The 24,557-nt window shown below is 54.0% G+C and overlaps 1 protein-coding gene across 1 annotated transcript in view; it reads left to right on the top strand.

Moving 5' to 3' along the window:
- Window positions 1-24,373: 24,373 nt before the first annotated feature.
- Window positions 24,374-24,557, top strand: part of SEMA6B (semaphorin 6B) — a 28,024-nt gene continuing 27,840 nt past the window's right edge. The window contains exon 1 of the mRNA XM_055082156.1: window positions 24,374-24,377. The gene's annotated coding sequence lies outside the window, so the exon portion shown is untranslated. The remainder of the gene's footprint in view (window positions 24,378-24,557) is intronic.

Below are 24,557 nucleotides of genomic sequence, written 5' to 3' on the forward strand. Positions count from 1 at the left end.
CCTCAGCAAAAATGCCCCTCTCCCTCCACTCCCCCTCCCCTCACCCCCATCCCTGAGAGAAACAGCACCTGAATAGACGCATTTATTTTTTTTTTTCCCAAGGGGAGAGAGAGTGAACACGATCACCCTACATCCATCTGATTTTAAATTTAGCCCAGTGCACATGGAACTCAGTTCGGGAAAAACAAGAAGTTATAAAAATATAATTCCATTTTTCATCACAGGCAGTGGCACAGGGAGTGGGGCAGGGAGAGATGGAGAGGTGGGATTTGGAGGGTGAGGAAGATGTAAAACTCCCAGGGCAGCTACAGAGCCTGAGCTGCTGTGATAGGAGACTTCTGGGGTCCCATCCCGGGCCCCCCACCTCCTCCAGTCCTGCCCCCTGACAGCGCTGTCCCCGCACAGCCATAAGCAGAACGACCAAGCTAAAACCCAGTTTCATCCCATCCCACGCTGCCCCCAAACGCCCATGGTTCCCCACCGCCCTGTCAGCGAAACGCAAACTCCTCTCTCCCCGCTCCCGCCCAGAAAAAACGCCTTCCAGCCTGAAGAAGTCACATGTGCTGGCTTAGTCATCTCTGGAGGCACAAGAAATGACCCCAGACGTAAAAACTGCAAGCAGCCCACGTCACTACCCATAGATTCTGTGGGTCAGAAACCCAGCGCTGCTTAGCTGGGTGCCTTGCTTCGGAATCTCACGAGACCACGTTCAGGGAGACATCTGGGGTCGCAGTCTCATCTGCAGGTGCAACTAGGGCAGGCTGGGCTGTCCAGTCTGGTCAGGTGCTGTTGGTGGTGTTCAGTCTTGCCAGGCGGCCTTCTCCATCGGGGTGAGCTTGTGGAGAGAGAGAGAGGAACAGCAAAAAGGAATTTACAATCTCAGGTAAATTAATTAACCTCAGAAGTAACATCCCATCACTTTTGCTATATTCTGTTGTTTAGAAGTGAGCCAGAGGCCCCATCACACCCAGTTGGAGGGGATTACACAGGGTGTGATAGAGCAGGAGGGGGGGATCCTTGGAGGGCCATCCTAGAGCTGGGGCTTCATTGAGGATATCACTTTAGGCTCACACTGTGGAATACTACACAGCTGTTAAAAGTGTTATGGAGTTTTAATTTAGACTATTTTCCTGTTACTGTTGAAAAATGTCTATATATATGTTGAAAAAAAAATATTACATATATATAATATACACATATATATAAACATCCCTCATAATCTAGTAGTGGTCCTCCCTCAGGGCCTTTGCATGCGCTGTGCCCTCTTCCTGGAATGCTCTTCCTTCATATTTCTGCGTAGCTTATTCCCTCATCTCCTTCAGGTCTGTGTTCAAAATCACCTCCTGAGGGACTTCCCTGGTGGCACAGTGGTTAAGAATTCACCTGCTAATGCAGAGGACATAGGTTCGAGCCCTGGTCCCGGAACATCCCACATGCTGTGGAGCAACTAAGCTCATGCGCTACAACCACTGAGCCCACGTGCCACAACTACTGAAGCTTGCGCTTCTAGAGCCCGTGCTCTGCAACAAGAGAAGCCACTGCAATGAGAAGCCCGTGCACCGCAACGAAGAGTAGCCCCCGCCCGCCACCACTAGAGAAAGCCTGAGCGCAGCAACAAAGACCCAACGCAGCCAAAAATAAATAAGTAAATAAATAAATAAATAAACAAAGTCACCTCCTGAGAGAGGCCCTCCCTGACCACCCTCTGTCTAAAATAGCCCCATTCCCCTCCCTGACCACCCCCAACCCTGCTTTGTTCCATCCATAGCTCAGCTCACCACTGGACCTTGTGTATTTATCTTGTTAGGCCTCCATTTCCCACTGGAATATCAGTTCCACAAAGGCATGGACCTCTGTCTGGTTTTTTCATTGCTGTGTTCCCATCACCTGGCACACAGTAGGTGCTCAATAAAGACAGACTGAACAAACGAATTTGTGCCCCCTCCCCACAGATTCTTTGATTAATGTCAGCACCCTGCTGAAACTCCTGAATATCAACTCTTTCTTCTTAAATGCCACCCCCATCCCCCACCCCAGACCCTGGGACATCAGTGGTCTTGACCCTGTCTCTCAGCTTCATCTTTTAAAAAAAATAATAATAATTAATTAATTAATTTATTTTGGCTGCTCCAGGTCTTAGTTGTGGCACGCGGGCTCTTTAGTTGCGGCATGCAGACTCCTTAGTTGCGGCATGCGGACTCAGTTGTGGCATGCATGCAGGATCTAGTTCCCTGATCAGGGATTGAACCTGGGCCCCCTGCATTGGGAGCACAGAGTCTTACCTACTGGACCACCAGGGAAGTCCCTCTCAGCTTCATTTTATTGCTAGGCAACCCAATGCTCTTCACTCTCTCCTCCAGCCCCCCAATCCACACTCGTTTCTTGGGGTAGCGTAGACTAGCTTGTCCCACCAGCCCCCCTCCTCCCCACACCCAGCCCCTGAGCCCCCGGCCACATTTTCTGAACCAAATTGGCCTCTGGATGAGGGTCCCAAAGCAAGCCGGCCCCCTCCCTCATCCCCCTCCACCTCTTGGTATCATCCAAGTCCACAGCGGTCCCCTGGTCCCCCGACTCCATCTTTCACATGTTCTAAGCAATTTCTCTGTGCCGGTTTGCTTAATTATCACCCAGCGAGGTGCCACTGGGTCCCCATACAGATGAGGAAGCTGAACTGTCAAGGGGGGCACAGCAAGTGAGGACTGCTGGGGCTCGCACCTGAAGCCACAGGGGGTCCCAGGACAGACGCTGTGTGGCCTTGTGGAGGCCCCTTTCCCTCTCTGGTCCCCCCACCCCCACTCCCAGCCAGGCAGGGAGAAGGTGAGGCCACAGGATACACTTCAATATTGCCTCCCAGCTCAATTTTGCCTCCCAGGTTGAGTACCTGGGGAGGTGGGGAGCAGATGGAGGGACCCAAAAATAGAGGGGGGGCCCAGCCTGGTAGAGAAGGGGAATGTGGAGCTCAGAGACACGCAGCACTGGGGGAGGGTGCCCAGCACATCTGAGATCCCTGCTAACAAAAACTGAAATAGAAAGTCAGAGGAGGGACTTCCCTGGTGGAGCAGTGGTTAAGAATCCACCTACCAGTGCAAAGGACACGGGTTCGCACCCTGGTCCGGGAAGATCCCACATGCCATGGAGCAACTAAGCCCGTGCACCACAGCTACTGAGCCTGTGTTCTAGAGCCCGCGAGCCACAACTAGTGAGCCTGCGTGCTGCAACTACTGAAGCCTACGCGCCTGGAGCCCGTGCTCAGCAACAAGAGAAGCCACTACGAGCACTGCAACAGAAAGTAGCCCCCGCTCGCCGCAACTAGAGAAAGCCCGCATGCAGCAACGAAGACCCAACGCTGCCAAAAATAAATAAATAGTTTAAAAAACAGTTAATAATTTCTTTAAAAAAAAGTCAGAGGAGAGGCAAAGAGATGGGGGAGACCAGACCATCTCCCCACCTGTGAGCAGTGACAGAGTGGTGTGGGTCCCCAGTGGCGTGGGGAGGGGAGAAAAGAGAAGAGGAGAGTGAAGGAGGTGCAGTGGGGAGGGAAACTGGAAAGGCGGACAAGAGTAGGGGATGAAGGAGGGAGTGAGAGGGCAGGGAGGGGGCTGAGAAGGAGGGAAGTTGTGGGAGGGAGGGAGAGAGGCAGTGAATGCAGCGGGTGCCTCATGGGACGGACAGAGACAAAAGGAGACCCAGACAGATAGAGGGAGAGAGGCACAGACACACAGAGACACACTAGGGATCAGAGATAGACACGGATAAGGAGAGATGGGGAGAGATCAGGGAGAGAGACCTGGCCAGCCTCAGACTCAGAGGGATATTCAGATCATAAATGCTTCAGCAGCTGTTTTGTCTTTTTTAACAGCTATCTTTGGGTACCTGTGCAGGTACTGGAGCCCAGGTGGTCTCCCACAGACCAACCCCCAGGCCTCATGGTCAGGCTGGGGTGGGGGGAGCTGGAGCTGGGGGTGGATGTTGGCCAGAGGGGAACAGGGAGAGAAGGCTCTGGTTTGGGTGGGAGAATTAAGGCTGCACTGAAAGGGGCTTGGAGCAGGGGCATTAAAGGGTGAATAGGTGACCAATCACTAAGAAGAAAATACTTTGGGGAAAGATATGTCTGGCAGAACAGCATGTGCAAAGGCCCTGAGGCAGGACCCTGCCTGGTGTGTTGGAGGAACAGTGAGGAGGCCTGTGTTTGGAGCAGAGTGAGCGAGGGGGAGAGAGGGAGGAGGGGAGGGCAGGGAGGGGACAGAGCAGGTCATGCAGGACCCTGTGGGCCACAGGGAAGACTTGGGCTTTTTATCTCAAAGGAGATGGGAGCTCTGGAGGGCTGTGGGTAGAAGCAGGATGGATCTGGCTCAGATTTTAAATCGATCATTCTGAATTCTTCCACAGAAGAAAAACAAAAATCTCAGGCCAAAGTGACAAAACATTAACTGTGTTCATTAACTGAGGTTGGTTCTTATGTGATGGTATTCTCCAGACTTTATGTTTAAAAAGAGAAAAAAAGTCTCCAAATATAAATCAACTAATAAATGAACAATGACAAGTTGAATTTGATTGGTGATCTTCAACTCCAGCCCCAGCTTGACCCACTGACTGGGACATCCAGGCCTCCCTCTGACCTGCACATTTGGCCCTTTCCTGGGGCTGGGCACCCGCATTGCTGCCCCCTCACCTTGAGCCTTTCTGGCAGGGAGCCTAGCTTCTTCCCTGAACTCAACGACGGAATTCCTCAGCTCTGAAAGCCTAATTGTGCGTGAAATCCAATCGAATTATCAGGCCCTGATGAGCAATTCCCGAGATTATTTAGCTCAGTGAAGTAAATAATGACATTAGCATCTCCTGTGAGCTCCTGGAGTCCCCACTGCTCCCCTTCAGTCCTGCATTCTAGTTCCCAGCACGGTCTTTTGCCTGAATGGTGGGAACAAAGATGGGGGGTGGGGCTCAAAATCCTTAGATGTTAGCGCAGGAGGGACTCAACACTTTCCTACAGATGGGGAAACTGAGGCCCAAAGCAGGACCTGTCACACAGAGAGTTAGGACCTCTGGAATCCATCTCCACCTCTTTGGCCATTCCTGCAAGCATTGATGACCCACATGGGCAAACCCCCCTCACTTCCTTCCTTGGGTGTGCCAAGGCAGGACTCAAATACCAGCAAGAGTGACATGCTGTGTGCATGCTGTGTGTGTGTGTCTGTGTGTGTGTGTGTGTGTGTGTGTGTGTCGGGGAGAGGGTGGGGAAGGCTGTGGTGTGCGTGAACCCTAAGATTTGTCTTGTTGAGAGAGGCAAAGAGACACGGATTAACTTTCTGCTATGATAAGCTAAGTATGCATGTTTTTTTAAAAAAGTATTATAAAAATGACTACTAAGAAGATAGAAATAGAATGAATAATTTCCAGATCACTAGAGGGAATAAAAAAGGAAATAAAGGAAATCCACAAACTCAGCAGAAGGTTTAAGAGAAGGTAAAAAGGAAGCAACGGAAAAAAATGTTGAACAGAAAACACAATAAAAGAAGGTGATGGGAATATATCCAAATATGTCTGTAAATGCAATAAATATAAATGGATTAAACCCACTACTTGAAAGACATAGACTCTCAAGTTAGATGCATACAAACAGAAACAAAGAAACAAAATCCATCTCTATATTCTTTGGAGGACACACCTAAAACAGAATGTTATATCATCGACAAATAAATTGCAAGGAAAAAAGAAAAAGATGTAAAGACAAATCAACCAATTATGTGTGTAGATCTTATTTGGATCCTGCTTCAAACTGTGGGGAAAGAATTATGACGCTTTTTATATAATTGGAAATTTAAAGACCGGTGGAATATTTGATGATATTATGGAAGTATTAATTTTTTTAACTAAGATAATTAAATTATCTTTAATTAAGATAATGAGTCCTTATCTTTTAGAGACACAAACTGATCTATGTCTGTATACATTATATGATTCTGGAATTTTCTTCAAAATAATACCAAGAGAGATGAAACAAGATCAATAATTAATTGATAAATTTTTGACATTGATGATGGGTACATGGGGTTTCATTGTATTATTTTCTCCACTTTTATACAGGTTTGAAATGTCCCATAATAAAGTGTTAAAAGAAAAAAAAAGGATGATGCAGATAAGCTTAAATGTCAAAGAACAGAAAAAGACTTACCATGAAAATATGAACCCCCCCTGCAAAAGAGCCCTCAGAATAATAAACCAGTTCCACCTCTGCATGGGTGGACCCTTACTAACATCATATTCCCTTCATCAGTTCTTTTTTTAAAAGTTTATTTATTTATTTATTTTTGGCTGCGTTGGATTTTCGTTGCTGTGCGCGGGCTCTCTCTAGTTGCGGCGAGCCGGGCTACTCTTCATTGCAGTGCACAGACTTCTCATTGCGGTGGCTTCTCTTGTTGCAGAGCACAGGCCCTAGGTCTGCAGGCTAAAGTAGCTGTGGCTTGTGGGCTCTGGAGCGCAGGCTCAGTAACTGTGGCACACACAATTGGGCTTAGTTGTTCCGCGGCATGTGGGATCTTCCCGGACCAGGGCTTGAACCCGTGTCCCCTGCATTGAACCCGTGTCCCCTGCATTGGCAGGCGGATTCTTAACTACTGCGCCACCAGGGAAGCCCCCCCTTCATCAGTTCTTAAAAAGAATCCTTTCTCTGGTTCTGACCCCAGGCCCTTTGCACATGCTATACCCACTGCCTAGACCACGTTCTCTCCTCTTCCCACTCTTACTCAGCCTTCAGGTCTCAACTTCAATAGCCCCTGCTCTAAGAAGCCTTCCCTGATCCCCAAGCCAGGTGCCTCATCTGCAGCCCCCACAAATGCCTGGATGTCCCGCATCAGGACCCTTACCACCCTAAGTTGTAATTGCTTGGTTTCGAGTCTGTCGCTCCCATGGGACTGTGAGCCCCATGAAGACAGGGCCCCAATCAGTCTTGGCCACCACAGTGAACCCAGGACCCCCAGCATGGGGCCTGGCACACAGTAGGTGTTTGGTACATATTTTCTAGGTGAGTGAACCTGTACCCCTCAACAACCCCTCCCCATCTTTAGGCCTGAGTTTCCTCTCCTGTAAAATGGAGGGAAACCCTCCCACACAGGCTTAGGGTGGGGTGTGCCAGAGAAGGGAAGGAAAACACCCAGGGGGTCACACCCGGGGGGAGCATCATGAGTGTGGCCTCCCCAGCTCAGTTCAGGCCTGGGTGATGGAGACCACCCCCATTTTAGGAACAAATGTGTCCCTGTCTCTGGGACCCAGCTCTGGCTGAGTGGGGATCAGGGTCCTGATTCTGATCAGGAGGGTCTCACGGCTGAGCCCATGGCCTCTGCAGTGGGGAGACCTGATGTTAGGAACTGTAGTCCCTCAAGGAGGGGTCTCAAGTAGCAGCTAGGGGAATGGGGGGCAGGTAAGCAGGGCAGGACCAGAGCCCTCGGCCCAGAGGGGACAAGTGAGAGGATGGGCTGGGAGCCTCTTACACACTTCTCTCTGTCCCTCTGTCTCCTTCTGTCTCTGTCTCTGTCCCTCTCTGTCTCTCTCAGTCTCTCTCTGGGTCCCTCTCTCTGCGCCTCTCTCTCTCTGGGGCTCAGTCTCAGTCTCTCTGTCTCTCTGTGCCTCCCTTTATCTCTGACTATCTTTATCTCTGACTCTGTCACTATCTGTGTGTCTCTCAATGTTCTTTCCCTCTGTCTCTCCTCACCTCCTCCATCACCCCCTCCCCGTGGTTCTGCTTCTCTCTACCCACCGCTATTCTGGTTCGCACAGAGACCCCTCCCCGCCTTGGCCCTGCCTTCACTCCAGAGAGGGGCGGGCCAGCACTCTGCCCTCTGGTCCAGTGTCCTGCTGGACCGACCAGCTCTCTGACCAACCCCTTCCCTCCCTCACTGCTTCCCCATCTTGATTCCCGGGGAGGTTCCCTCCTGCAGAAGCACCATTTCCACCAGCACTTTCCCTCCGCTGCTCCCACACCTCTCATTGTGGCCGCTGCTGCCCAAGGCTACACAGTGAAGAACCACAGTCTGGTCCCCTGGTCTCTCCCATCCCTCACTTTGCCCCAGGCCCTTGGAACAATGGAGAATCAAATGTTTTCTCTCTTTTCCAGACAAGGCATGAAAAGCTCCCTCTCCATGTGGAGAGACCAAGGCCCTGTAACCTTGGTCCTTGAGGGCAGGCCTGGTACACAGTGGCCGCTTCATAATCAGTCGCTGGATAGATACTTACTGAGCACCTACTGTGTGCCAGGCCGTATTCTAGGCGTAGGGAATGCTGTGGGGGTCCAAGATGGACAGAATTCCTGCCTTCCAAGAGGTGACCTTCAAGAGCAGGAGACACACCAAAGTCAAACACTCCCCCGCACCCCACCCCCGCTGCCCCCAAACAAATTCCTACCCACCTGGAACCTTGGAATGGGACCTTACCAGCAGCTGGGGTCTTTGCAGATGTAATTAAGGATCTCGAGGTGAAATCATCCTGGACTTAGGGTGGGCGCTAAATCCAATGACCAGTGTGTTTATGAGAAAGGACAGGCTGATTAGGGCACACAGGGAAGACAGCCATGTGATGATGGAGGCAGAGATTGGGGTGATGCGGCTACCAGTCAAGGAACACCAAGGTTGCCTCAAACTTACTGGCTTGAAACAACACGAATTTATTATTTTAAAGTTCTGTAGCTAAAATCCTGGTGTGGGCAGGGCTGATCCTTCTGGAGGCTCCAGAGGAGAATTGTTTCCTTGCCTTTTCCACCTTCTCGAGGCCTCCCACATTCCTCAACTCAAGGAACAGGGGCATCGGGGGTGGGAGGGGACCCTTCCTCCACCTTCACAGCCAGCAATGGCTGGTGGAGTCTTTCTGCCTTTACATCACTCTCCTTCTTTGGCTTCCCTGTGATAAGGTTCCCTGTGATTACACTGAGCTCACTCGGATAATCTAAAATAATCTCTTTAACTCAACTGTCCACTGATTAGCAACCTTAATTCCATCTGCAACCTTAATTCCCCTTTGCCCTGTCAGGTTAACTACTCACAGATTCTAGGGATTTAGACGGGGACAGCTTTGGGGAGCAGTTAGAACCTACCACAGTTGGTTATACAGCTTTAGGCACCCAGAACATGTGAAATCATTCCTAACCCTGCCACGATATTCCTCCTCCCTGCCTTCCTTTGGGACTTGCTTCTATTCATCCTTCAGATCTCAGCTTATGGATCACCTCCTCCAGGAAGCCCTCCCTGATGCCTCCTTTGGTCCCCACTGCCACCTGTGTGTCATCATCACAGCCCTTACCACCCTATGTGGGTTACCTGGTGATGTCTGTCACTCCCACTGGATCCACCAGGAGGTGTGTCTTGCCCCTTCTGGGTCCTCACACCTAGCACAGAGCCTAACACACCAGTCGGCGCCCAATAAATGTTTGCAGCTTGCATGAGTTGGATGCTGCTCCACTCAGGTCTATAAATAGCTCCGGCCTGGTGATGATAAACATAATAAGAGCATACACAGGGACTCACAGACTTGGCAGGCAGGTGGGCACTGGTGGCCACGGGACCCCGTGGCCCTGACTAGGCCTGGCCCAACCCAGTGCCTGCTGCTCCAAGCAGACCTTCTGACCTCCTCATTAAAGCAGGCCTTTTACTTAGGCCGACGCTGCCAGTTCTAATTGATTGCCTGCCTCCCCAGGGGAACTCGAGTTCCTGAGGTCGGCAGCTGGGCCAGGGCCAGGCCACGGCAGGTGGGAGGGAGCCCCGCTCCAGGATTGGGAACAAGGCCTGAAGGCTGGACCTTCTGCCTCACCAGGGAGGGCCTGCCCTCCCTCCAGGACTAGGGCACCCACCAACCTGCAGGCTCAGAGTCCCTTCCCAGGCTCATGCAAGCCTCTGGTATGTTTGATCTTCATGTACTTGGTGACACCAAGAACACAAGAACAAAGAACACACCAAGATGCACACAGATGCTCAAACACACACAAGCCCACAACCCACAGATCCAGGCAGAAGCGGTATAGCATGGTGGTGAGACACGTGGGCACATAACCCCTCTGTGCCTCAATCTTCCCATCTGCAAAATGGGATTATAATAGTCTCTTCCCCACACACATCCATGGGGCTTCCAGGAGAATTAAAGAAATTAATAGTTAGAAAATACTTAACACAGGGCCTGGTGCGTACTCAGTGTTCTATAATGCTTATTATGTATGTATTTGACAGGTATTGATTGAGTACTTAACGCATGGCAGGCCTAGCAGTTATGGCAGTAAACAAGATATGCACAAATTCCTGTTCTGGGGAGCTGACATCTGAAAGGGGAGGGGGAGAGTAAGGCTAATAGAAGAGTAAATGTTGGGGTGAGCTGGGAGGACACGGGTGGACACACACACACTCAGACACCCCTGGAGAGGTACATTCTCTGAGTTTCTGTGATTATTCCCATTTCACAGATGGAGTAAATGAGGCTCTGAAACAAAAGGAAAATGGGTTTGTTTTGGGCCACCCAGTTTCTGAAATAGTCAATGCTTCATGTGGCCCCAGGGCCTTTGTCCCTGCTGTTCCATTGCCAGGCAAACCCCCACCCCCATCCTTCTGTTCTCAGCTCAAGTGTCACTTCCTCAGGCTAGCTCTTGCATCCCCTCACTCCCCTGCAGTTCCCTGCCTCCTTCAAACTCTCCTGGCCATGGCTGCATCTGTCCTGGGGAACTTCTTTCATTAATATCTGTCACAGATGCCTCTGAGTTCCCAGAGCCGGGCACACAGTGGGTGCTCAATAATGCACACTGGCCCTGGAACACAGCCCCTCCCAGACAGAACTTGCAAACTGGCAGCTGGGGGAGGCCAGGTTGGGGGCCTCCCACCTCCCAGCCTTGATCCTGGCTGTCCCCGCCTCGGCCACCACCAGCTTCTAGAACCTGTTTCTAGCTTTTCATCCTCCCTGGAGAGGGCTCATTACCGCTCCCAGCCCGAGAGACAGGAACCTGCAGCCTCCTGGGCTTTGAAAACAACATATTAAAATCGATGCCACCACTTGGGCACCCTGGGGCCTAGACTTTGGGCTGTGAGCCCCTGGCCGCGTGCTGTCGCTTTTAGCCCTTCCTTTGTGAGCTGAAGGAGATGACAGACTTTGGAGCCCAGAGCATCGGGAACTAGTAATAACCGTCATTAGGATAATGATTTTAATTATTATCTAATAAAAGTATATTTAGCAGCATCCATTTTGTGAGCCTTTACACTGTTCAAGTCACTTTTCTTTTGGCCGCGCTTGCAGGATCTTAGTCCCTCCACCAGGGATTGAACCTGCACCCTCGGCAGTGAAAGCGTGGAGTCCTAACCACTGGACCACCAGGGAATCCCCTCAAGGCACGTTTTAAAACCCTTTTCTTGATCCCACATTCCTCTCTGTTGACCACCCGGTTTCCCGAGAGTCGGCCGTTTACGCTCACCCTTTCTCCCAAGTTGCCTCCAGAATCTGCTCCAGTGGGTCTCTCATGATCCCCACACCAGGAAATTGTACTCTGGGAAAGATGCCCCTGACAGGGGCACCCACCTTGGTGACTGCCAGGCAGGTGGAGGGGGAAGCTGCCACCTCCACTGCTTGGAAGGAGAGGGCTGGGGGCTGCTGGCCTGGAGGGGCTCTGGGATGGGGGAATCACTCACCAGGCAGGGGGACCAGTCCCAGACACACCCACCTCAGTGCCTAACTCTAAGCCTGGGGGCCTGGGAGGCCCTGGGAATACCACCCCTTCACAGTCACACATCCAGCCTCTCTCACGAAGAATACAGACTCAGAGGGAAAACAGGAGAGAAAGCTAACATTTATGAAGGGTGTGTTCCATGCTAGTGGGTATGTGTAGTAACTCCTTTAATTGTAAAAGCAACCTTATGAGTTAGATACTATTATAGTGCCCCCCACAAACCTTTCTTTTTTTTTTTTTTTTTTTTGCCGCACCACGCAGCATGCAGGATCTTAGCTCCTGGACCAGTGATGGAACCCGTGCCCGCTGCAGTGGAGCAGTGGAAGCGCGGAGTCTTAACCACTAGACTGCCAGGGAAGTCCCTATAGTACCCATTTTATTGTTGGGGAAACTGAGGCACAGAGAGGTGCCGTGGCCTGGCCAGTAACACAGCCAGTAAGTGGCACCCCGAGTCTGAACCCTTGTCTCTCTGAGTTGAGAGGCGCAGCCTGTGCTAAGTATCATTTCCCACCCAGGAGCAGTGGAATCTACAGAGCCACGCGCCGGGTGGGTTCTGTTATCTGCCCATTGTACAGATGAAGAAACTGAGGCTCAGAGGAGCTGCTGGGCTGTGCTGGGAGGACATAGCAGAGCTGGGGCTCCAGCCTGAGGCCATGCGCCCAGAACCGGGTCTCTTAACCACTCCAGTCACCAAAGGCTCTCCCGGCCTCTGTTTCAGCATCCATAAGGTGGGTTTAATTGCAGAATCCAGGTTATGAGGACCACGTGTGAGAAGGCTTGTAAAGCACCCCTTGTGGGGTCTGGCCAAACAGTAGGGTCTGATTTGCATGAGTTGGGGACACAATGGGGACGGTGCAGGGAAAAGTTTTCCCATGGCCCCCGTCCATCAACTCTCTCCAACCTGGGGCAGTTAGATCTGTCCCCCCGCACACACACACACACCCCGCCTGAGATCCCCTTCCCTGGAGGTCACCTAAGTGCCCTCCGGCCCCTACCAGGGAACAGCGCCGCCTCTGTGTCAGGCTCGGGGCCAGCATCCCTCCAGGTTTGTCAGCGTTGCCCAGAGACGGGAAGGGAGTCGGCGGGCCCCCGCCCCCTGCACGCAGACCCCTGCCCGCCCAGCCCCCAGGACCCCGGATCCAGAACAATGGGCAGGCCGAAGGAGGAGGCGGGCAGGCGGAGCTGGGGCCTCGGGGAGCCTGGGAACAGAGCGGCTCGGGGTTGGTGTGCAGGGAGGGGGGTCCTGAGATCAGACAGAGCCTCCAAGAGGGGCGGGGGCTCCGAGAGGGGCGGGAGGCGCACCCAGCCAGGAGGGATCTCGCGGAGGCGAGGGAGCTTAGCCCCCTCTCCCACGGCGGCTCCAGAAGGAGAGGCCGCCCCCTCCCCCCGGCCCCGGGGCTCGTGCCGGGAACAGGTGTGGGGGGCTCTGAAGGCAGGACTAAGGGACACAATCCCTTTCGGAAGTGAAGTGACATCGGGGCCCCGCACCGCTATAAATACGGACACAGCTGACTTGGGGGAGGGGGGATCGGAGGAAACCTGAAGGACCCGAGAAGAGGGCGGGTAGGGTAGCGGGATGGGAGGCGACCCTCAGCCCTTGGGACGCGGCCAAGTTTCTGGGTGGATGCGAAATCCGGTGACGTGATACACTCCGGACCCTGGCATCCTGGGGCCGCAGCGGAGGACAGAACCGGGCGGGTCCACAACCTTTCTGAGCCCCGCCCCTCGCCGAGCCCCACCCCTCCCTGAAGCCCCTCCCGGTTCTGAGCCGGCTCCACTCTCTCGGCCCCTCCCCTTTCAGCGCCCTCTCCTCTCCCTTAACCCCCTCCCCTGGCTGAGCCTCCTCTTCTATCTCAGCCCCCACCTCTCTCTCAGCTCCCCTCTTTCTAAGCACCACCTCCCATCTTTCAGTTCCCTGGGGGTGGGGAGTGTCCTGGGACAGACCCTTCCGGCTGTCCAGATTGAAACTTGACTCCTTGGCTGGTGGGGGCTTCCCTGGCTCTTCCTCACCTGCAGCATCACCCTCATATTCTGTGACTGGAACAACCAGAGCTTTTGAGGTTCCGCCCTCCCCGGGCGCCCCGCGGGCCCGGTTATCCAGCAAATACCTGCAGAGATCCGCTACCTCCAACACCCAGTCCCCCAGCTAGGCTCCTCATCAGAAACTGCGAGAAAGACCTTCAGGCATGCATACCCCCTTCAAATTCCCGCTTAGACCTCTCATTCTTCCCAGATCTAGGAGCCAATTTTGAAATGGGGGATGGGTAGAAATTCTGACTTCATTCATTCATCTTTTCATTCATATCCTTCAACAAACATTTAATGAGCACCTACTGTCTGCAAGCCTGTGCCGGAGGCTGCGGATACAGCTCACGGTCCATTGGGGGAGATAGTCCGTGGCGTGACGGGGATCAGAGGGCTGTGATGGGGACACACAGGCAGCTATAGGGGTCAGGGAGCTGGTGGGTCAGGGAAGGAAGGCTTCCCACAGGAGGTGTCATCTAAACTGAAGGCTAAAGATATTAGGGGCCAAGAGAGGGTGTTCCTGGCAGAGAACACAGCAAGTACAAAGGTCCTGAGGCAGGAGCAAGAGTCCCTGGCTTGCAGTCCCAGGTTTGCTGTTTATTTGCTGTGTGACCCAGACAAGTGACTGTTTCTTCCTGAACCTTAGTTACCAATGCTCGACGGAACGGCTTGGCAGGGCACCTGGTATACAAGAGGTACTCCATAAATATCTGCCAAATGTTGATGAGGGAATTGAGGTTTCGAGGGTTGTCATGAAAGAGAAGGCTTTGTGGCCCCTGCCTGGGGATGAGTGGATTGGGGCAGCTCGTGACCTCTTTTTCTGGCCAAGGTGCCCCTGTCCCCTGGGCCCCTCCCCCCGGGCCCACCCGTCCTCCACCAGCTGTCCCTCCATGTGTGCGGCCGCCTGTCAAGAGCAGGCGCCTGTTCCGGAACACCTGATGCCTTGCTTCCCAGGGATTTCAGAGGGGTAGATGCACGGAAGTTCAGCTGCCACGGGGGCTTAACCCTGGAGCCTGGACGCCGGGTCTTCAGAGGCCCAACGGCATCCCTCTTGACCCTGTGAAGAGCTCTGACATCGCTACCAACCTTAGCTGGAAAGACCCCACTTCAACTCCTAGCCCTGGCATTGCTTGGCTGTGTGGCCTTGGGAAAGTTAGTCAACCTCTCTGGTCACTGCCACCACCAATAATGATAACAGCTGACACATCCTCAGTGCATATTATGTGCCCGGGGCCATGTTTAGAGCCTTTCTATGAATGAACTCTATTTTCTAGCAGGATTCTGAGTTCCCAAGTATTGTTGACCCCATTTTATAGATGTGAAAACTGAGGCACAGAGCAAGGTTATATGACTCACAGGGTGAAATAACTCAATCAGTAATAACTACAGTAACACCTATTGTGTGCTCACTGGGTGCCTGCTTTACGTGGATTAGCTCATTTAATTCTCCCCCAAACCAAATGAGGTGGTGGAGACTGCTAATAGAAGTCCCTTTTTACAGATGTGGAAACTGAGGCCCAGAGAGAATAAGCAATTTGCTCAAACCTACAAAGCTGTATAACTTTGAACACACACCATCACAGAAAGTTCTACTGATGAACATTGCTCTGAGAAAGTGCTTGCTGTCATCTGGTAGGAGCCCAGGCCCTGGTAAGTTACAATTAACTTGTAGGTTTGTGTCTGGTAGAAAAAAACTCCAATTATGGTTTTGCTGCATGTAGGACATTCACTAGTTTGTACCCAGCCTAATCTTATTCTAACATTCTTAAGAAAAAAAAATCCTGATAAATACCCAGTCCCTTAAATGCTCTCAGAATCAGCTTGGGGATTTCCCTGGTGGCGCAGTGGTTAAGAATCCACCTGCCAATGCAGGGGACACAGGTTCAATCCCTGGTCCTGGAAGATCCCACATGCCACGGAGCGACTAAGCCCGTGAGCCGCAACTACTGAAGCCCGCGGTCCTAGAGCCTGTGCTCCGCAACAAGAGAAACCGCCACAGTAAGAAGCCCGCGCACCGCAATGAAGAGTAGCCCCCACTCGCGGAGAATGACCATTTAACTGGTTCCCTGAATAATGAGTTAATTAATCATTGACCAGAGTTTATGTTTTCAACTTTCTGAGAACTGTACCTTGACAGCCCCATTTTGCAAATGGGGAAACTGAGGCAAGTTCCCTGCCTCCCCCGCCCCAAGCCTGGGGGCCCAGTCATTGCACACCTGGCTCTCCACATCCAGGCAGCCCCCGCCCAGCTCCCAGAAGCAGCACCGAGAACCTGTCTTCCCTAAGCAGCAGAGAACCAGGTCAGCCAACCGCTGGGACATCAAAGGGAATCTATAAATACAGCTGCAGGAGGAAAAATAGACACTTTTCTAGCCTCTCCCGGCCTTGCCTCTCTCCCTCTCCAGATCTTTCCTGGCTAGGCTCCCACTGTGGTAGCTGGGCCGAAGCCCCCAACCCCAAGGACCCCTGCTGGAAAACAGTGGGGAAAGCTGCTGGCAGTTCCCCGGTTTCCCCCAATGAGCTCAACCTCTTCTGCCCTCCCCTTCCCCTGCCAGGGGACTGAGAAAAGAGGGGAATCACTGGGCCTGTCCCTGGGAGGTGCAGATGAGGTTCTAAGCCCAGAGGTGAGGGTTACTGGTTTGTAGAAATCTTCGAATTCCAGAACCCTGGAATCTTCCCTCTTTCTCACAGAACACGTAGGGCTTCTGCACTGTGTTGGGTGCTGGGAAACTGGCAGGACCAAGGCAGACAGTTTAGACTTGGCCAGGGCAGTCAGGAGGGCTTCCTGGAGGAGGTGACATGAGCTGAACCCAATGTAAGATGGGACAGATGGGGAGGGAAGAGCAAAACAGGGGAGGAGGCTGCAGGGGAAAGAATTCAGAGTCCTCCTGGATGATTCCCATTTCCTTGCTCCCCAAGTCTTTGCATCCAAAATGACTCTCAAGGGACTTCCCTGGTGGCCCAGTGGTTAAGACTCCGTGTTTCCAATTCAGGGGGCGTGGGTTCAATCCCTGGTCAGGGAACTGAGATCCCACATGCCACCCAGGGCAACCAAAAAAAAAAAAAGAAGGCCTCTCAAATCTGCCTATTTCTCTCCACCTCCTCAGCCCCTGCCCCAGTCTAGGCCCCCATGTTGTTGCCCCAGACTAGTCCCTCCTCCCCTGGGGCCTATTCCTGCCCTGGGTGCATCAGGCTCTGAAAGGCAGCCAAAGGGACCTTTTTAAACGTTAAATCAGATTATGTCACTTGCTCACTATAAACTCTCCCATGGCTCCCTAGTGCCCTTGAAATAAAATCCAAACTTTTTCCCATGTCCCCAACACTTCTCTGCCCTCCCCTCCTCCCTCTCTCCCCCTCATTCTTTCTGCTCCAGCCACACAGGCCTCCTGGCTGTCCCTCCAACATGGTCCTTCCCCAGGGCCTTTGCACATGTTGTTCCCTATGCTCTTCCCCTATTTCTTCTTCCCCAGACTGGTTCCTACTTCTCCTTCAGGTCTCAGCTCAAAAGTCACCTCATCTGAGAAACCCTCCCTGATGCCTCCAGACAGCTGCTGCTCTTCATCCTCTTTTCTTCCTGGCCTTTAAAATGATCTGAAATTATTTTAGTCATTCACGTGGTTCTTCATTGTCTGTCCATGAATGCCCGGAGAGGGCAGAGACCCTGCCAGAGACCTCACCTACCATGGGCTTCAGTTTCCTTGTTTATAAAATAGGCGGGCTTGTGACAAGCTGCTCCCTTGGGGAGGCTGCCTGCCTCATTTGTTGTTCAAGTTACTATTGATATTTCCCTTACAAACTGTTTGTAATCGATATGCTAATTGTGCAGATTTTATGTAAATGGCACAAGTATTTATTTCTCCTCCCCTTCCCCCCAACAAATTCCCCAATGGCCTAAGGGACCCTGGAAGCTGGAGGGTGGGTGGGTAGCTGTCTCAGCCCACACCTCTTGGGGATCTTTGGGGGTAGAGGGACAGTCTTGGGGGCAAGCAGGAAAAGGGGCAGGAGGTGGGCGTGGGGGATAGAAATCTGGAGACCTGGAGGAAGATTGAGACCAAGACAGTAAATGAGCAAGATGGAGAGATGAAGAAGAGGGTGGGGAGATGGAGAAACACAGAGAGGATAGGAGAGAAGCAGAGAGGGAGACTGGAAGGAGTGAGGGAGGAGGACCTGGCAGGGGTCCCTTGCCCACCTCAGGGCATGCTGGGGGCAGACCTGCTCCCCACCACACACTTGGATCAGCGGAGTGACCTTCCCACCTTCACTCTGATCATAACCTATTGGAATCTTCTTGCAGGGGAAACGGAAGCAGGACAAGGGGAACCGCTGGCCTCACTGGCCATTCCAGGACAGGTCTGGGATGAGAACTGGCCCACCGCTCCACGGGATCCTGGAGGTAAGGAGGCTTCCTTGACACTTGCCTGGACCTTAGCCAATACTCCATTGTCTTTACTGAGTGCCTACTGTGTGCCAGGTCTGTGCTGGGCAGTTCTGGGATCAAGACCAAGTGCCTTGACCAAGACAGCTTGGGGTCTTTGAGGAACCAAGTGAATTCCAAAGTGGTCCCCACGGCCCACGAGGCCCTGCATGACCTGCCCCCCACACACACACACCCTATCACCTCTTCCCTCTCTCCCCCTGGATCATGCTGCCCCTTCTCCTCTAGCAGGTCAGGAATGGTCCTTCCCCAGGGCCTTGGCACTGGCCATTCCCCCGCCATCTGGAGCTCCCTTCCCCCACATACCTGCATGCTTTTCTCCCTTACCTCCTTCAGGTCTCTGCTCAGATGTCCCCTCCTCCATGAGACCTCCCTGACTACCTGCCTAATATCTCCCCCAACTCGGGCACTTCCCATCTTCTTTCCTTGCTTAATTTTTCTCCTTAGCACCATCTGGCCCAGGATAGATCTCACTCGTTTATGTTGCTTCTTGTCTGTCAACCCCATTGGGACGTCAGCTCCACGAGGCCAGGACTTCTATCTATTCTGTTTGCGGCTGTGTCCCCAGTGACTAAAACAAGCGGGGCATCCAGTAGGTACTCAATCCATACTCGTTAAATAAGTTCATCTTCTCCTGCCCTGAGCTGTGACCATTGCCAGGACAGAACCTGGCTCTGTCTTGGTCACCATTGTGTCGCCAGCACTACCCAGCAGAGCCTGGTACACAGTAGGCGCTCAATAAAGTTAGCTGAATAAATAGGCCAATGAGGGTCAAGACCTACGGACTCGGCTCTGCTTCCTGAACGCATCAGAGGGTTTGTAGCCAAAGCTGAGTTTGTCCCAGGCAGGTCCCAAAGGGCACAAGGAGCCTGGGCGTGGAGGGTGAGCTCAGGGACCGCCAGCTGCACCTCCACACACTGACGTCAGCATCACTTGAGTCGCGAGCCTTGGTGGCAGTGACGGAATCGCCACCAGATGAGGTCATTCACACACACCCTCTATTATCACTGGCTGTTTTGGGTTTTTTTTTTCCCATAACAGTTTTGATTTGATTTGATTTTTTTTTGTGGGAAAATATACCTAATGTAATATTATTTTAACCATTTGTAAATGTTCAGTTCAGTGGCGTGAAAGACATTCCCATTGTTGTTCAGCCATCACCACTACCTAGACCCAAACTTTTCCACCTTCCCAAACTGAAACTCTGTCCCCATGAAACACTGACCCCCCCATCCCCTCCCCCAGCCCCTGGCCCCTGGCCCCCACCATCTACTTCCTGTCCCTATGGATTTGACGCCTCTAGGGACCTCCTATGAGTGGAATCAGACAGTATTTATCCTTTCGTGTCTGGCTTCTTTTCACTGAGCATCACGCCCTCAAGGTTCGTCTTGTTGTAGCAGGTGTCAAATTTCCTGCAGTGGCCACGCCCATTCTATCACTCCATCACTGATTTAAAAATGAATTAACAAAAGCCCTCTTGAAGTAAAGGATATTGGCCAAACACATGAGGATCTTCCCAAGGAGAGGGAACAGCAAGTGCAAAGGTCCTGGGGTGGGGCTGAGCTCCATGTGTTTGCTAGGCTGGAAGAGGAAGCTCAGGGGAGGGTGGATTTTGAGCAGGGAGAATGTGACACTTTTTCACCTCCCTCCAAGTGATGCTGGCTTCCTGCCCTTTCTGTGCCTCAGTTTCCTATCCACACCCAGGACAGACCCCAGGGAGCTCAAAGGTCCCTGGGTCCCTCACCACTTCTCCCTTCTGAGTACCAGGGTGCCCCTTGCCTCATTTGCATATTCAGATGAGGCCTTGGGGCTGGGGCTTCTGGGAGGACCCTGGACACACCCATGCCTTTCTGGGGATGTCACTGGTTCTGACCGGGAGGAAGCACTGTAATTGCTCTAATTTCCACTCACAAATCAGGCAGGGAATGCTGCTGCTTCTCTCTCTACTGTTTCCCCGGGGTATGTCTGGCGCTTGGAGCTCCAGCCAGACACACAGTCAGCTCAAGCCACAGCCCTGGGTCCAAGGGGCTGCAGAGAGGGTCTCAGGCTGGACAGCACCCAGCCATCCCCGCTGGCTGCCTGGCTGAAGGCCTACTGTGTGCCCAGGCCTGGCACTCACCCTCTCCACTGCAATGGAGGGGGACTCGGGCAAACTCTAGGGCCAAGCATCTTGGGTTTAAATCCTTGCTCTGGCTCAAAATGTGTACAGTACCTGGAGCTATGCAGTGCACACAGAGGGCACTTAATAAGTGCTCCTGAAGTTATTACTTCACTGGATACCTCTTCCCCAGCCTGAAGAGGTGGCCTCATGTTGTCCCATTTTGCTGCCGAGGGGACTGAGTGACCCTGGGCTCCTGCCCAGCTGGGCCTCAGTTTCCCCATCTGTACAATGAAAGCAGAGCTCTCAGGCCCCCATTCATTCATTCATTTGTTCAACACATTTATTGAATGCTTACTGTGTGCCAGGCCCTGTTCTAGACGCTGGGGACACAGCCATGACCAAGGCAGACTCTGGCCCTGCCCTGGCAGAGCTGATTGCAGGGGTGGGGCAGAAGAGGGGGCAGGAATGGGAAGAGAAACAAGTAAATGGATAAAAGAAATACTGTTGGTGGGTTTCCCTGGTGGAGCAGTGGTTAAGAATCCACCTGCCAATGCAGGCAACACAGGTTCGAGCCCTGGTCCGGGAAGATCCCACATGCCGTGGAGCAACTAAGCCCATGCACCACAACCACTGAGCCCATGCGCCACAACTACTGAAGGCTGCGCGCCTAGAGCCTGAGCTCCGCAACAAGAGAAAGGCAGGGGGCAGCAAGGAAGACCCAGTGCAGCTAAAAATAAACAAATAATAAGAATAAATTAATTATAAAAATTTAAAAAAGAACCTTCCAAGCTAGGAGGTCCCTTGGAAATGATTAAAAGCATGGGGTTCAAATTCCAGTTTTATTTCCTGGCTATTTGAGTGGTCAAGCCATTTCTCTCTAGGCCTCAGTTACCACACCTGAAAATGGGACAATAACAGTAGTCATGCTCTAGAATCATAGGGCTACATATAGTAGGTGCTCCATAAATGTTAGCTCATCATTATCATTATTACTATATGCACAAAATGGGTCATTTTCCCAGCCCAGAGGTGCTGTGTCATATCTGGAAAGGGCCACACCCTCTCTGGGCACCAGGTCCCCCAAATGCTCCAAAGGACCCAGGACTATTTTTGAATCTGGAGAAGAGTCCCAGAGAGGAGCCCCTCAGCCTGCCCTGCGAGCAGGCAGGGGTCAAAGGGCAAGAGGCAGGGATGGGTCAAGGCCATGCCCCCCCCACACACACACGCACATGCACACACACCCCACCATGGGCTCTAGGCGGTTAGCTCTGCGGAGGGACCAGCTGGGCGGATTTAGCCAGCGCATCTGCCGCCGGAACAGCTGCCGTTCTGGGGGGGCTGGAGGGGGATATGGGACGAGGGAAAAATCTGTCCGAGGAGAATCGCGTCTGCGCTAACCAGCTGCAGGCTCAGACTGGGGGGACACCCCGAATCCGCCCGGACCCCGGGCCCCTCCCCTGCTGCGGTCGCCCCCCACGTGCCTCTGGGGGGAGGGGGCTAGGGGAGGCCCTGACGTCACAGGCGGCCTCAGCCAATTGGAGCTGCCCTTTCAGAGCCCCCCGCGGAGATTCCCAGGCCGGAGCCGGGACCAGGGGCGCAACCGAGCAGCTAAGACCCCCCCAACCTGGGCTTAAAAGAGGGCCCGGACCTGACTGGGGAAACCAAGGCTGGGACCCTCCAGGAAGGGGGCGCGGGACCCAGCTGACCCCTCCGAGCCTCTGCCCATCCGCCTGGCTCCAGCGCGACCCAGAGAGGGGCAGGGGCCGGCGGGAGTCACACAGCAGGGCGGCGAGGCGGGGAGCCCTGATGGGGGGCGCGCAGGCAGCGGGGCGGGGTTTTCCTTCCCCGCAGGCGCCAGGCACCAAGGCCGGGCTTAGCCTCAGCCCATCCCGGGGGACACAAAGGCCGCTTGACCCACTCCAGGTCTCCCCGGGACCCCTCGGACCCGGGGCCGCGGCTTGGACACGCAGGGAGGAAGGTGTTGGTGGCCGCGGGCACCCTCAAAACCCGCCCTGGATTCCTGCGGGTCGGAGCTGGACGGGAGCGCAGAGCTGCCCAGCCTGACCTGAGAAACTGAGGCCCAGAGGGGCGGCGCTTTGCTCAGAGTCACACAGCTTGGAGGGCCCTGCTGGCGCTGGTGACCTCGGGCAAGGCCCTGCCCCTCCCGGGGCCTCCCTGGCTCACCCGGCGGGCAAGCTGTGAACTTCCTGCCACCCTCTTCCAGGTCAAGGCTCAGACAGTCAGGAGCCCACGGCGGGGGAGGGAGCAGCCCGGTCTGACCTTGCCCTAGTCCGGGGCATGAAAGACCCATTCATGACTGCCGAAGCCTGGACAGCAGCTGAGCCGGCCCGCAGGGGTGGGGCCTCCCGCAGGGCCTTTGTCCCAGCGGGTCCCTCTGCTTAGTATACCCTTCCCACCACCCCCTGCACCCCATGTACTCTGCCAGATCTGTCTGTCGTCCTTCTGTGGCCCCCACATCACCTCGTGGACCTCCTGGGCCGCACAATGCCCCCGTCTATCTCAGCAGGTATCTGTACCTTGAGTTCGGCAGCCACTGATTCTTCTGTCTCCCCTGCTAGACTGTAGGCAGGAAGCCAGTTTGCCTTGCTGGCTGCTCAGTCCAGGACCTGGCACACAGTAGATGCTCAATAAATGTTTGCTGATGGAATAGGTTGCCGAGGAGCCCAGTGGGGCCAAGGCTGCAAGTGGGAGGGCACAGCACGTGGAATGGTATAGAGGTGGGAGGGGAATGCAGAGCCTGGACACCGAGCTGAAGTGCTGAAACTTAGCACGCCCCCCCGTTGCCCGGCTGGCCTCAGTCTCCCCAGGGGGCAGGAGGCAAGGGGGTAGAGTCCAGACAGACGCAGGCAGGTGCTTGGCTGATTTGCCTGGGACTCTGGCTCAGCCGGAAAGCTGGTCAGAGCAAAACCACTGGCAGGAAGGCCTGGCTGCTGGCGGAGGTTTGTGGTCGCCAGGACGGCCCCTGGGCAGCTGCCGGGGGCCTGGAAGAACCGGGTTGTCTCCACGGATGCCAGGAAGGCTGCAGGTGGCCCAGGATCCAATGTCCCACTGCGTGTGTGCGCCACTGGGAAGCCACACGGCCTGCCTGAGCCCCCAGACTGCTGGGAGCCCGGGGTGGGACTCAGTGGGCAAGGCACGCACCAAAGGTGCCCAATAACCAAAGGCAGGAGGATTTATGCAAGCTGGTCGACCTCTCTGTGCCTCAGTTTCCCATCTGTGGGAGCCTCGTGCGGCTGCCCTGAGGACTGCACACTGCGATTCATGCATCAAACATAAGCACACAGCAGGTGTGCAAGAAATGTCACTTAGATAAATACACAATAGTAAAACTTTTATGGAGAACCTCCTGTGTACTGGAGATGCCAGAGGGACCGGGACAGCGTGCAGCGCAGCGGGGGAGACATACACAGTCACACCCATATGGAGAGGTGCTTTGGACAGAGAGGGACATTGAGGTCCTGAGAGGAGCTCTCTTTCTAAGGTCACAAAGGGGCAGGGAGGTTACAGGGAGGTCTCGGAAACAGGAAGACCAGTTGGTCTTGGAGTCCCAAAGGCAGGGGGCCAGAGTGCTCCACACCGGCTGAGGGTATGCTGCAGCCCCCTGGGAACCTCTTTTCCCGTCAGTCCCCATGGGCGCTGGGGCAGAAGATAGCCATGGTCTCTGCAGCCAGCTTGCTCTGTTCAAATTCCAGTTCTGCCACTTTCTAACTGGGTGACCTTGGACAAGACGCCCCCCATGCCTCAGTTTCCTTACATGTCTACTGAGTATTGTTTAATATAATGCTTGTGGATTGAATAAATGTCCTCATATATGAAGAGGGCCATGTAGACCCCCGGAGTTCCTGCCTCCACAGCATCCCCATCGTCCCCGCGGATCCGATAGAGGATGGATTCTGAGTATGCGGGACTGGCCAGAATGGACCGGGGCAGTAATGTGGGGAGGGGAGCGGCGATCAGGCCCTCCGCCGGGACAAAAGCAGGGTGCCTTCTCTCGGGTCACTCCTCCACCCCCCACCCCCGCCCCCGCCCCCAGCGCCGCCGGCCGCCCACCTGGCTCCGCCCTCCGTTCCGCGCCGCCTTTGCTCCGGGCCGGGTTTTGCGCGGCTCCGGCCCGGCTTGGTAAGGGGGGGTTGCCGGGGGTGGGGGGGCGGAGGTGGCAGAGTCGCGAGTCGCAGCGGCGGCCGCGGCGGGCAGAGGAGATGCGGCCGCGGCGCGCCCCCGGTCCGGCCGCCGCGCAGCGCCCCCCCCGGAGCCGACGCCAGCGCGCCGGGGGCCGGGGCTGAGCCCCC

This window comes from Physeter macrocephalus, unplaced genomic scaffold, assembly GCF_002837175.3.
Source record: "Physeter macrocephalus isolate SW-GA unplaced genomic scaffold, ASM283717v5 random_24, whole genome shotgun sequence".
In the NCBI taxonomy this organism is placed as follows: domain Eukaryota; kingdom Metazoa; phylum Chordata; class Mammalia; order Artiodactyla; family Physeteridae; genus Physeter; species Physeter macrocephalus.